General features: G+C 35.8%; 2 long non-coding RNA genes across 3 annotated transcripts in view; one reads left to right on the top strand and one right to left on the bottom strand.

Moving 5' to 3' along the window:
• Positions 1-5394, bottom strand: part of LOC144338462 (uncharacterized) — a 32085-nt gene extending 26691 nt beyond the window's left edge. For both annotated transcript variants that reach the window (XR_013412656.1, XR_013412655.1), the window contains exon 1: positions 5147-5394. This is a non-coding gene — a long non-coding RNA (uncharacterized LOC144338462). The remainder of the gene's footprint in view (positions 1-5146) is intronic.
• Positions 1-14230, top strand: part of LOC114674912 (uncharacterized) — a 463867-nt gene that overhangs the window by 335540 nt on the left and 114097 nt on the right. The window lies entirely within an intron of this gene.

Raw genomic sequence — 14230 nt, forward strand, 5'->3', positions numbered from 1 at the left:
GGACCTCCCACTATGGGAAATTCATCGTGACTGTAACTTCATATTTGTAAGATGGTTTTATTAATGCCTGCTTTCTCTATTACACTTTAGGATCTACAAGGGAGGTGGTCCATGTCTGATTTTTTAGAACTGTATCTGCCATGTAGTAGGTGCCATATATCTTTATAAGTGTGTGTGTATGTGTGTGTGTGTGTGTGTGTGTGTGTAATAATGAACCCTCTGTTGGCATATATATTTTATTTCCTTTATAGAACAATATGTTTTATGAGTTCAATATTCATGTCTGATTTATCTCAATTCCCAGCAATATACTGTCTTTTAACACAGTATCTTTTACCAAGTAGGATTGGTTAAGAAACATAAAAATTAGAAAAGTAGGCGTTCAGTAAATACCTAGTAATATAAATATTTTAGATCTAAGTACTTAAATACTTAGATGAATGGAGAATTAATCACTTAAGGCTTTCACTTGACATTACGTTCTGAAGTGGAAGGTGATGTCACACTACTTGTAGAGACGATGATTGAATTATTCATTAAATGTCGTCCTTATGGAGAACAAGAACATGTTTGTCAGCCTTCATTCAACTCAACAGTGAAGAGGTTAAAGGCATTCTGAACACACCCACAACAAACCTTAATATTTTCAAATTATTCATGAAGATTTTACCCCAAAACATGGAGACAGGAGAGAGGATTTTTCAGGTAGGTAACAGTGGTCGGCAGAGATGAATCCTGTGAGGAAATACACAAAATAACTGGGAAATGTTCTTTAAATTCAGTGAAGTGAAAGATACAGATGACTTTGGGAAGACCTATATTGGCCCAGGCATAGAACTTGAAATCAGGTTGGGATGGGAGGTGGAAGGGAGTGCAGGAGGGCCCTGGACCGTATATACATTTTTTAGTAATGTAGGGGTGAAGAATGAGAGTACGTGTTAGTTGGAAGAAGATGAAGCTTTTTGTGGGGCTTTACTGATGCTTTGGCTTTAATTGGAACCACCACAGTGAGTTTAATTGTTCCTTTGCAGTGAGGGGATGAGGAGGGGAGAGATTCTGGCTTATGTACCACATTGTGATACTGGGGATAATAGGATAGGTTGTCAGAAATATGTCAGAGGAAAGATGTTGAGGTTCACCCTGGGAAATCCATAATCTTACATAATCTTATGATGTTTTCACAAATGTGAAGAAGCATTTTGAAAAGCTTTGTGTAAATGTTCTTTGTTTATTTTATGTATGCATGTATTTCTTTATTTATGCTCACAATGGCCAGGCCACAAGATACAGCTGACATTTTGGTGAATTAATCAATGTGTATGCCTCTCCAAAGACACCAGAATTTAAAGCATGGCCTCAATATGTTTGCTCAATATGCAAAAGCAAGTTTAAGATAATAGGAGAGAAGCAGATCCACCTTGGAAATCTCATGAAATCTCTCTATAAATGAAAGGGATGGTCTCAAAATATCAAAATATCATTATCATGAAGATATTGAGTGGATGAGCAGTTAAGCCAGCTGAAAAGGACATGTCAGCAGAAGCTGCACAGTAAATTGCATATTTGCTGTATCATCACCTGAAACCGAATTATAGAGCATTGCAGTGTTTGCCTCAAGAAAAAATGGAGTTGAAATTTTAAAGAAGGAAATCATAATTGATAAAAAAACATTATATTGCCACAGCTTATCACTGTTTTATTTTTGTGAAAAATCTTTAGAGTCTTACTTTTGCCTACAAATAAATACCAAATATTGAATTCAAATAACTTTAAGATTTATGAAGCTGCTTAATTTCATGCAGTTGTTCCACTCCCTTGGATAATGTCAAAGCACTATTTTCATCAGAAACATGAGTCTAGCACTTGGATAAAAAACAGCTAAACAATGTTATAAAGGTGTGAATTTAGAAAGTCCCCATCTGACATTCTTTCGTATTTTTTATCATTTTCACTTTCTATCGAAAATAACACAAAAACATTCTTGAATGATGAATTGTACAAATTTATATTATCTGGAAAATATATTTTCACAAAAATCCTAACGTCAATGTAATATTGTTGATAACAAAAATAATTAAAATATATTTATGATGAAAAAATGGGCATGATGCAATAATAGTTATTAATTAGTGGTCATATTCTGGTAGCTATGGTTTTATAAAAACATTTATGTAAGTTTCATTTTAATTTAAATTATTTTTTTTTTGAGATAGGGTGTCACTCTGTCACCCAGGCTGGAGTGCAGTAGCACAGTCATGGCTCACGGCAACTAGGAACTCCTGGGCTCAATCGATCCTCCACGCCTCAGCCTCCCTAGTACCTAGGACTACAGGCACAAAACACTGCACCCAGATGCACTTTTGAAAATATTAAAATTTTGAAACATTCCAAAGTAATGCGTAGTATTTATCTTTTCAGGTTATTGTAGTTAACTGGATGTGACACAGGGCAAAGGAACTGTCATATCTACTTGAATTCTGATAATTAAAACTCCAAACTTAAATCAGTAAATGTCCCTTTATAAGTCATCCTAGTTAAGTATAAATTCAAACCACTCTATAAAAAGCATAAAGGAAAATATTAAAATTTCACCTTTTTAAAAATTTTTGTGCCAACATATAATTTTATTTTTTAATCCCTCCAATCCACCTGTCAATGAGGATTGTCCTAATAGAATGGGTAAAGAGTTGAATGCCCATACCTTTTGAATGTTTATAAGCCATTCATATGGTATACGTTTTTCAATTAAAAATAATGACAAATTCAAACATTTTTATAACACACGTTTCATTGAAATATTATCGAATTATGCTTCTTTCTGTGAATTGCAGAATAAAATTGAGTGGCTTGAATTTTAAGAAAATACTAATAAATACATGAGAAGTAATGCAAGACAGAGTAAAATTTAAAGTGTTTCAAACTGAACATAGCTACTAATATGTATAATCTGTCTACTAGGTATCTATCTGTCTTTCTAGATAGGTAGATGGATGGATAGACAGAACACTTTACAATTGGAATATTCAGTGGTAGAAAGAGAATTGGAAAAATATACCTGGTCTCACGAGGGGTGATGTAATACTTCCATGCAAAAGAAAACAAGCTTGATCTATAGCCAGAAGTACAGGGTTAAAGACTCATCCAGAAGGTGCTGGAAGAGATAACGTTTTCCTAAGGGTCCACGTGATAGCAGATAATAAACCTGATTTCCTAAGGGTCCATGTGATAGCAGGTAATAAACCTGAGGCTGAAGGAGAGGTGAAGAAGCTTAACCTGTGAGCTCCATGCTTTGGCAAACACATAGAGAGAAGAAGGAAGCTGGCCAAGGGGGCATTATTCCCTGACTACAGGAGAAACAGGCACTTCCACATTAAGCCTGTGAATCCTAATGATTATGGTCAAAACTGAGTGCACAGTCAGAGATTATTGGGCACCTGTGAAGGAAAGCCACTATCGTGGGCATCCAGAGATACAGCAAAGAGCACATTGTGTGTGGAATTTTGGAATCTTCAGATGGCGACTATAGAATGGATGAGTATAAAATGCTTAAATAAGTAAGAGTCAGTTCACAAAAATACGCATGCAACTGCTGGCTATTAGAAATGAAGACAGGTGTCTGGAAATTGTTAAAAAGCTCCTAGCAATATAAAGGATGATTACTAAAAGTTTTTTAAGAAGCAATAGCTCGGTCATAGGTTGAAAGCAGACTTGCAACAGCTAAAGAGAAAAGATGTACACTGAAGAAGATATCTAGGAAAATTCCTTCAGAATATATCTCTAAGAGAAGAGGAAATGGAAAATATAAAACACAATTAGAGATTCTGAGAATTAAATGAGAAAGTCTAGCATATATAGACTTAGAGGCCCCAGAAGGAAGAAGTAGAGGGGAAATAATAGTTAAAAATATAAAGCTATAAATTTTCCAGAACTTACTCTACAGATGCAATTTGTGAAGAAATTAGTAACAGAAAGATGCATTCAGAAACACACTTATATTTGGAAATTAAATACATCTACACACATGCATAGACACACACACACATACACACACACACACACACACACGTGCACACACACACCCTTAAGTTAAACACCAAAAATTGTATCTAGAAGGCATCACTAAATATTCTACAATGGTTAAGTTAATAAGAATATTATTTTTAAAATACATCATGCTAATACAATTTTCATCTTTGCTGATACAAAGAAAATCCTAAAAAAATATAGCCGACTGAAACTAAGGGAAAGGGAAAATCAGAAGCTCTGAATATTGTTGTATCTGTTAAATGAATTGAATTTTAAAATTAGGGGGTAAACCCCTCAGTTTAAAAATCCGGGTCCAGTCTTCAGAATTCTGTCTTAACGCTTAAGAAAATGATAATAGCAACAATACACACATTCCTTAAAAAAATAAAGAAAGAGTAATAACTTCCTAACTTGCTTTATGAGACTAATTAAAACTTGATACCAAAACTTAGCAATAATTTCGCAGGAAAAAATAAATTATAGACCAATACCTTTTGTGAATTTAGATGTAAACATCCTAATAAAACAATAAAAAAATGAATTCAGTGATAAATATAAAAGGACATATCATGACCAACTGGGCTTTATTTCAGGGATGTAAGGTTGGTATAGCACTTGAAAATCAATCAGGCCAGGCACAGTGGCTCATGCCTGTAATCCCAACACTTTGGGAGGCCGAGGCAGGTGGATCACCTGAGGTTAGGAGTTCAAGACCAGCCTGGCCAACATGGTGAAACCCCGTCTCTACTAAAAATACAAAAACATTAGCTGGGCATGGTGGCAGGTGCCTGTAATCCCAGCTACTCGGGAGGCCGAGGCAGGAGAATCACTTGAACCTGGGAAGCAGATGTTGCAGTGAGCCGAGATCGTGCCACTGCACTCCAGCCTGGGCAACAAGAGCAAAAGAAAGAAAGAGCAAGAGAGCAAGAGAGAGGGAGGAAGGAAGGAAAGAAGGAAGGAAGGAAGGAAGGAAGGAAGGAAGGAAGGAAGGAAGGAAGGAAGGAAGGAAGGAAGGAAGGAAGGGAGATGAATTTTAGTTCTTCGGTGTTAGGAGGATTCTAACTGCTTAGAGGAATTAGAAGTAGGCTTCCAGTCCTGCCCATGGAGAGCATGTGAATACCTGTAGACGAACACTGCATAAAACATTCCTGACTTGGGTCCGGTTATACATCAATAGCAGCCTCCCACCTTCAACAGGATGCGGAAGTGGCACAGGTACCAGTTCTTAATTCTCAAACATAAAAACCTTTGGATTGTTTTCTCAGTCTGGGTATCCAGATACCTCAGTCTCAAAACATTGCAGCCTGTCTAGGAAGGGAAGACATTCCTAATTCTGGTAGGTCCTCAAACCTCCTCATTCCTAAACTATTTCAGGTGAGTAACAATTAGAAACAGCAGGAATCTCACAGTCTTCTCTTTGAATGTCGTAAATACCAATCCCTAGTCAGCCCCATATCTACAGACAAGGTATCTGAAATGCAATCTACCTCACATGACAACTATTGAAAAAAGAAGGTGAGAACTTACACATGCAAATGAGTGTTTTCCTTCAAACTGGTCCCTGTGAGTGGCGACACAGGTATTTCAAAAATGTTATCACAGCCCCAACAAGTGTCGAAACCTTTTTTGTTTGTTTGTTTGTTTTAAGTGATATCAGAACTAGTTTATGAGTCACATCAAGGAAAAGATGACTGATAGTCATTGGAAAAATATGTCCCAGGCACCACCGAAATACTTTCACATAGAATATACCAGACAAGGTAAATATTATTTTTGTTTTCTATGAATGAAGAAAATGGGTCCTGAGACTTTAAATAAATTGTCCAAAAATTCAAATAGAAATATTTCAGTTATTCCTTTCCTGTTAGCAAAGTCAACAGGTAAAATCATTTTCTTCAATACCAAATTGTCTCACTTACATGTGGAATCTAAAAACATCAAACTCATAGAAGCCAAAAGTAAAAAGGTGGTTGCCAGGGGCTGGAGGGAGGGAGGTAAGATCAGTGAGATGTTGGCCAAAGGATACAAAATTCAGTTCGACATAAGGAATAAGTTCAAGAGACCTGTTGTACAATATGTGGTGGCTGTAATTAATACAATGTACCATATACTTAAAATTGCTGAAAGTGGATTTTAAGCATTTTCACCACAAACACATGATAAGTATGTTAGGTAATGTACATGTGAATTGACTTCATCTAGCCATTTCACAATGGATACGTATTTGCAAACATCATGTCATACACCACAAATTCATACAATTTCATTTGTCAATAAATTTTTTAATTTTTTTTTAATGACCTGATTGATGCCACATTAGCTATGGCTCTTTTGTAAATTTAAAATTGCCTTAAAGGACAAAGATTTTCATGGCTGTAAGAGTCAAAAAGACTATGCCTCATATACTTCAATCGTTATATTTTGCATAACCAGATATAACTTATTTAATAATTATACTGAGAGCAGAAAATGGAGTGAGGGTATAATCAGGGAAATCTGTCTAGGGATTATGAATTTTGAGGATGAGCAGAATTTATACAGAAGGAGAATGATGGGAACATTATAGTCCAGATTCTACATGAACAATTTACTGATCATTCTTAGTTTGGAGTAATTATTTATGTCTGGACTATATAGAGTGTCACATGTGGATGTAGGAAATGACAACTAAAAGATATCTAGGGTCCATATGTTATTCTGAGCCTGGGACTTATTCACAGGCAACGGGAACCATTGAAGGATACAGGAAAGAGAGCAAAATGTGCAGTTTGATATTTCAGAAAGATGGTTCTATAGGCAAAACATGTCAACAGGATGCAAATGAGAGAGAAAGTGTTGTATTTAAGAAGTGTGTTTAGGAAGCTGTTACATTAATGCAAGTAGAAGACAATGGAAGTGCAAACTAGGGCTGTGCCTAGTAGGATGAAAATGGAGAGCAGCGTAGATTTAAGCTATAATAGAATTATCTGGGGAATGGGTGTGAGAGAACAGAAATGGTGGAAGATGACATTTACCTTTTATACAAAGTGAAAGAGAAGGTTAAAAAGGTGAGGTTATAAAAGGTACATATGAAACAATGGAAGTTAGATGTTATAACCTCTAGTGACTGTAACAAAAGAAAATAGACAAAATGTATTGGTTTTGTATCTTTGAACTTTTAATGAAAGCCTAGTCACTTAGACAACCACCATGTGTTTTCTTATAATTATTTGGATCAACAGTTAGGGCTGTGCTCACCTGCAGTGGTTCTGTGGATGACCCCACATACTGCTGTTAGGCTGCTAGGCTCACGCATGTTTGAGCCTCTGCTGAGATAACTGGGACAGGAGCCATAAGGTATGGCTGGGGACTTGCTCCATGTGGTCTCTCAAACCCCAGGAAGCTGGTGTCTGTTCACATAGTGGCAGATGAGTTCCTGGTGTGAAAGGAAGTTGCAAGGGCTGGAAAATGGGCTCCACCTATGGTAAAGGAGCTGCAAATCTGTGTGTCCATTTTGCAATCTGTAACAGTTCTAAATCTACTAACTGAGAATATTTCGAGGTTATTGCAAAAAAATGACACTGATGGAGATATCCATCACTGGTGTTTGCTTTACCCACCTGATTCTATTCCATTCTGTGGGAAAAACAAAACAAAACCAAAAACAAGGTTAAAATAATCTCCTTTATTTGGGTCATACTGAGACTAAACTTTATCGGGTTTCTCTAACCTTACATAACACAATCATAAAACTAAAGCTATTCTAAGCATATAAAAAAAGAAAATCCAAATACAAATTTTGTACAGATGTACAACATTTTCAACTAAGATAAAGTAAGTTATATGCTCTGGTATAGTTCATCAGTTTGGAAGAATGTCATATTTTGAGCCTTTAAAATCCAAACCAATGGAATAATTTAAAGGAAGCCAACTGAAAACCTTGACAAAAACAAGAAACTAACAGCCATTTGTCTTTGATGCTTTCAAATCCCTTAAGATTACTTGTGTTGTTTCAGATTTATTTTGAATCATGAATATCACTTTAAACAAAGCTTAGCACTCACTTTTCAGAAATATTATTCCCTCAAATAGCTTAATATATGGAAATATTTTGTGGGATTCAAACTTTATGCAGTGATAGCACTTGTGTTACAATTTTTATTACAAATTTCACATGCATGTAAAATCCAAATATCACATGCATGTAAAATGACAAGTGATTAAAAAATTTTTTGTTTCCTCCATAATCAGCAACTTGAAAAAAACAATGTGGAAGGTGAAAAATATATATATTTATTTTTATCAGTGACTAAAAATTACTTTTCAAAAATTTGAAAGGGAGAACCAAACTACAAAACCCCTTTGTTCTCTTATTATCCCTAGATAGAAGGGTTTGGGAAAAAGTACTGCCCTTAAATCATTTATTATTTACTTCTTTCTTGCCATTGTGGAAGATGAAGTAGATAATCTTCAGTCATGAATGTATTTATTTTCATAATTATTGGGCATATAGAGTAACTGAATATGTTCATATATTCTAAAAACATTAGCAACAATGTGTCAGGCAGAATTCTAGGATCACCTCCAAGATTCCTGCCCTCTGTTGCACACAAATCTCCTCTCCTAGTTATTCAATCTGGGTGCTGTCGTGAAGGGACATTGCAGACATAATTGATGTCCCAAATTAGTTGATGTTATGACAGGGAAATAGTGTAGGTGGGTCTGACCCAAACAGATGTGCCCTAAACAAGAATGTAAGTCTTCCTGGTGAGAAACATTGTGAGTGTGAGAGGCCCAATGGAGACAGCCACATGGGAAGAACCTGAGAGTAGCCCTTGGAGGCTGAGAGTGGCCCCAGGGTGATGAGTTTCAAGACAACATAAACGTAGTTCCTAAATAGATAACAGAGACTGGGAAGACAGAGAAGAAGTGGGAGGATGAAGATAAGTGGGATAACGGGTACAAACATACAGTAAGATAGAAGGAATCAACTCAATGTTTGATAGCAGAGTAGGATGACTAGACAAAAATGTATTGTGCTCAGGTGATGGTGACTATAGATACTGTGACTTGACTACTATGTAGTGTATAGATGTAACAAAATTTCTCATGTTCCCCATAAACATGCACAAATAAAAAAATTTAAGGCAAAATAAAATAAAACATGGTTCCTACAATTATGAGAAAAAAATACTATGTCAACAAGTTGAGAGAGCTTGGGATTACAGCCTTCTCCACTTTAGACATCTGATGGGGACATAGCCCTGGCCAGCATTTTTATTTCAACCCAATGAAATGCTAGACAGAAGACCTACTCATTCCATGCCCTGATTTTTGACCTACAGAAAAACTATGAGTTAATGCATGGGTGTTTTAAGCTGCTAAGTTTGTGGTGATTTGAGGGCTGATAAGAGGGTTACATAAAATCATAGCTGTATACATCTAAAATTAATCAACTGACTGGGTATCACTGACTAAGAACTACCTTAAACTACTAAGTCTCTAGTGCTTTCTTAGAATTTCTCCAGGGTGAAGATATGTCATGGACAGGAAGATTAGTTTCAGAAGAGCAATCTGTGAAATACAGTAATAATTCTTTTTCTGGATTTTCAGGGCTCAATATGTATATCCTTAGAAATTCTCCTAACTTAAGTCTGCTTCCAAAAGTTAGGCAGAAAGAAAGCTGTGGTGATGAACAGTGTAGTACTTTTCTAGCTATGGGTTTTGGTGTTGGAACCTGAAACCTAGGAGACATGTGTACTTTTCATTCTTGATGATGGTTGACTGCACGGTTTCCTCATGTGTTCTAGGATTGCTTCAGGACCATGTTACTATCAAGTACACTTATAAAACATTTTGGCATAACATTCAGGATCATTTCCCAATGTCAGGTATACAACAGAACTACCTTGAGGTCAGAGAAACTCTCCTAAAACAACACTTGTGGACTCCTCAGCCAGGGTTGCATTATGTTCTGGCTTTTAAAGAGGAAGGTACAATTTGCCATATACGTGCCCTGTCCAGGAAAAAGCAGCAGTTTTGCCCCTGCTGGTCCTGAGAATTTTTTTTTTTTTTTTTTTTTTAAGAACTGGGGATTAGAATCTTTCCCATTGGGTTTTGTTCTTTACATTTTTAGTTTTTCCTACATTCATTCAACTAGAAACCCTTTCAGACTGAAATTTAGTTGGAGATCTCAAACTTCCTCTGAGTGCCCAAGAAATCATGTAGGTACAATAATTTACAGTTTCTTGTAACAAAAATCTGCCCTGAGTACTGAGTGTGCCTTCTCTGAACAGGGCTTTAGTCCAGTGCTGCAAAGGATTCAACCTACATTTTACAAAAGACACTTCAGGTACTTTCCAAAATGATGATTTCTTTAATCTTCAAAATCACTGAGGGCTGGTTTGGACTGGGTTACACAGATCCTAAGTGGTAGAGTTGGGATTTACTTCCTGTTTTGTCAGCACCAAAGTTGGAGTTGTTTCATCCATTGTTTAAGGGAATTTGGCTAACTCTGTATACCAGGGGAAAACTGATGATTAAGTGGAGGTTCAGGAACGTAGTGGTGAGGAGAGGAGTTTGTTGAGGATGGGTGTGGTGTTACACAATGGGCTAATCAGTAAGCTCCATTTTCTCTGGTTCGTTAGGATTCTTTCTATAAACTTTCTGTTTTCCCCATCTTCCATTCAGTGTACTAAGAGGTAATCCATTGCTCCTACTCCTGTCAGTTCTACTCAGCAGGACACAGTATCAAATCCAAGATATAGAAATTGGTCTCTGCCTACATTGGAAACACTGTCTTATCCCATTTAGTGTCACAAAAAGTTCCCCCCAAAAACATCATTGACTGCATTTGAGAAGTCATATTTCGTAGGACAAAACAACTTGTGACCTCCCAAAATAATGAGAAGAAAAATAATAGGAAATTGGAGAAAAAAACGTAAGATCTTTTGCAGATAATTAGGACCATTTATTATATTTTCCTAATTTTCTTCTCCCTGGGAAAATTACATTTTATTTTAAAGTTAGTTTTTAAAAATTTTCATTGGTTCACATTTGTAATGTGAAGGAGCTGGAAAAGGTCACTCTCAATTTTCAGTTTACCTAATTTATTGAATTGAAGATTTATAAATAGTAACTGAATATGAAAGTACTATAATGTTTTTTTTCCTCCTAAAATGTCTTCTCTGGAAATTTTTACTTTCATATTATTTTTCCTAATTTTGTTGTCTTCTTAAAAAAGTTTTAATACCAGTAAATATCATTGAAATCATTAACATGATTCCAAAAATTGTAAAATTGAAAGTCGCACTTGCGTTGACAGGAAGAGTGGGTAGGTAATGAGTAACAAAAAGAAAAAAAAGATTTCTATTTACATCAAAGAACACCATATGGGATGACTTCTTCAATCTAATTTTATATGTTTTCTTCATTAAATGCTAAATTGTGCTTTCCAGACACAATTATTTTATGTTCCATTTTAAGTTATACATACTTAATTTCAGGGAGTTTTAAGATTAAACCAAAGCCATAATGTGCTGTTTTTTTTTTTTAATTACTAATGATATCCTATAGGAGTTCCTTATGAAGATACGAGACTCGCTGATTTTCATACATTTGAGAAAATGTCCATAAAATGTACTTTACAGCTATTTCAGGAAGGTCATGGAAGGCCATGAATATTCCAAAATAAATTTAATTTTTGGATCAATAGGTGTGAGAACCAGTCTTCACATTTAAAAATTATCCCACTGATGGATTGCACTTTCCAAAACTTGTAAGGGAATGTATTTTTGACCCTACTGATGAGAAAATATAAGCTTCCTCTAATCTCCTGTGCTAAGGAAAGTAAAATTGACCCTGTGATCCCTGGATTTGAAAAACAACATACCAGTGTTTTAAGTAAAAATTAATTACATCATTGTGAATATCAAGTGCCCTGATTTCAACAAAAATCAAAATTTTATTGTGGGAAACTTTGCCTGGCATAATAATTGACTGTAAGGTTCATAGCCAAACTTTACTCTAGAAATACCAGGTACTGCAATATAATCATCAGCTTAAGTTTTGCATCATAATCTACTTTACCTTTATATATTATTGCAGTTCGAATGTACACTCTATGAAAAAGGAATCCCATTAATTTAACATGCTTGCATTCACTTTCCAAAAAAAGGGGAAAAAGTACACTTGGTAATAATCTGGTGACTTGAGTGGGAAATATAAATTGATGTGTAGTATGCAAGTCTATGTGTGTGTGTGTTGTGTTGTGTATGTGGCTATGTGTGTATGTATTTGACACTAAGGTTACAAGTTTGGTAAGGGCCCTCAAAACTCTTCTAAAACAACCGAGTAATAGCATTCCTTGATTTCATAGTTCATAGTGCATAGACTGCCTTAAAAATATAGCATATATATATATAGAAAGAGAGAGAGAGAGAGTGAACACATGTATATATATAGCACAATAGAGAATTATTTCCATTTTACAAATAAAGACAAAAGGAGAGCTTCATGTCCCATGGCAATGAAATAATTTATTAAGTAGACAAATCTTAGCCTGTGATTGAGATTTAAGGGCCATTTAGGGGAAAACACCATCATTTTGTGAATTACTCAAAGCCTCTGTACATATATATTTTGCTTATTTCGTGTAAGAAATGTATTGATTTTGAAAATGCTTTGAATTCAATATATGCAAGTCTCTTTCTTTGACAAATTCCTCTTTGGCATTTAGCTGCAGAATCAGCCAACAAATGTAAATATGACGGAAACAATCACTCCAGTATTTCACTCATTGATAATCCTGTGCAGATCATAATTTTTCTTTCCCACAAGTGGGAGGCAAACGTTTGAAGTGTTACGATCTTTAAGAAGTACAAAAATAATTAACTTTATTTTTTTTAAAGTGAGTTGCCTCTGTTAAACATATCAGGAAATAAAGGCAGAGTGGATACTTGGTTGTCACTTATTAGTAAATATACACTATAAGGAGAGCAAGTTTGCATCATATAACCCCAGCTGACCTCAATATGACTTTGATTGCCTATCAGGTACAGTTGAGGTGCATACTCTGCTCCTGAAATTAGTTGTTACTAATTAGTAAGTACTTGAATGTGAAATTTTGTATAAGATAGTTTTTGATACAGATGGACGATATAATTTCTTCACTCCTCAATAGTCAGTGACTTTGCCTTGCCTATTCAAAAGAAAAAACTTTGAATAGACAGGGCAGAGAGGACTTTTAGGGCAGCAAAACTATTTTCTGTGCCCTATTACATGATAATCATTCACTCATTCATTCACTTTTTCATTCATCCATTCAGCAAAACCTAAATTATTCAATGCACTTTTTAATCTTTGCTGATCATTACAAAAATAAAGATGAAGTGCTGCTTGCCTTAAAAAATCCTTGTTTTGATATAAGATACATAATATTTAAGTAAGTATTGTATAATACCATATTTTTTTTTTTTTTTTTGAGACGGAGTCTCGCTCTGCCGCCCAGGCTGGAGTGCAGTGGCCGGATCTCAGCTCACTGCAAGCTCCGCCTCCCGGGTTCACGCCATTCTCCGGCCTCAGCCTCCGGAGTAGCTGGGACTACAGGCGCCCGCCACCGCGCCCGGCTAGTTTTTTGTATTTTTTAGTAGAGATGGGGTTTCACCGTGTTAGCCAGGATGGTCTCGATCTCCTGACCTCGTGATCCGCCCATCTCGGCCTCCCACAGTGCTGGGATTACAGGCTTGAGCCACCGCGCCCGGCCCCTCATTGGTTTTATAATTCATATTATGAGTGAGTACACACAGTGTTATAGTAGAGACGTGTCTAGATACCGTATGCTTTCTTCTTGGCTACTAATTAGTTCATCTACGTCATGCATTCTCTACAGAAGCAATATTGCCCCTAAGGGGATGGAAATTGGCTTTTAGAGTTTTTGTTGATTTTAACCAAATTAACATTTGTCTTATGTATAAAACACAGATATACAATAGAATGCAGAGATATACAGAATGTCTGACGTATTAAAATTTCATTGGAAATGGCAATTAAGAAAAATAATGCCTAAAATCCTCCTTAGGTGAATGATAAAGAAAAAAAAGAAGGCTGAAAAATACCAAGTTAGGCAATCTCTACCTAGAATCTAAAGGTTCATTCAAAATGATGTACATGAGCTGATCGAGGGTAGCCACCATGATTGTTCTAGACAAAATTGCCTTTAGGCTGG

Source organism: Macaca mulatta, chromosome X, assembly GCF_049350105.2.
Source record: "Macaca mulatta isolate MMU2019108-1 chromosome X, T2T-MMU8v2.0, whole genome shotgun sequence".
NCBI lineage: Eukaryota > Metazoa > Chordata > Mammalia > Primates > Cercopithecidae > Macaca > Macaca mulatta.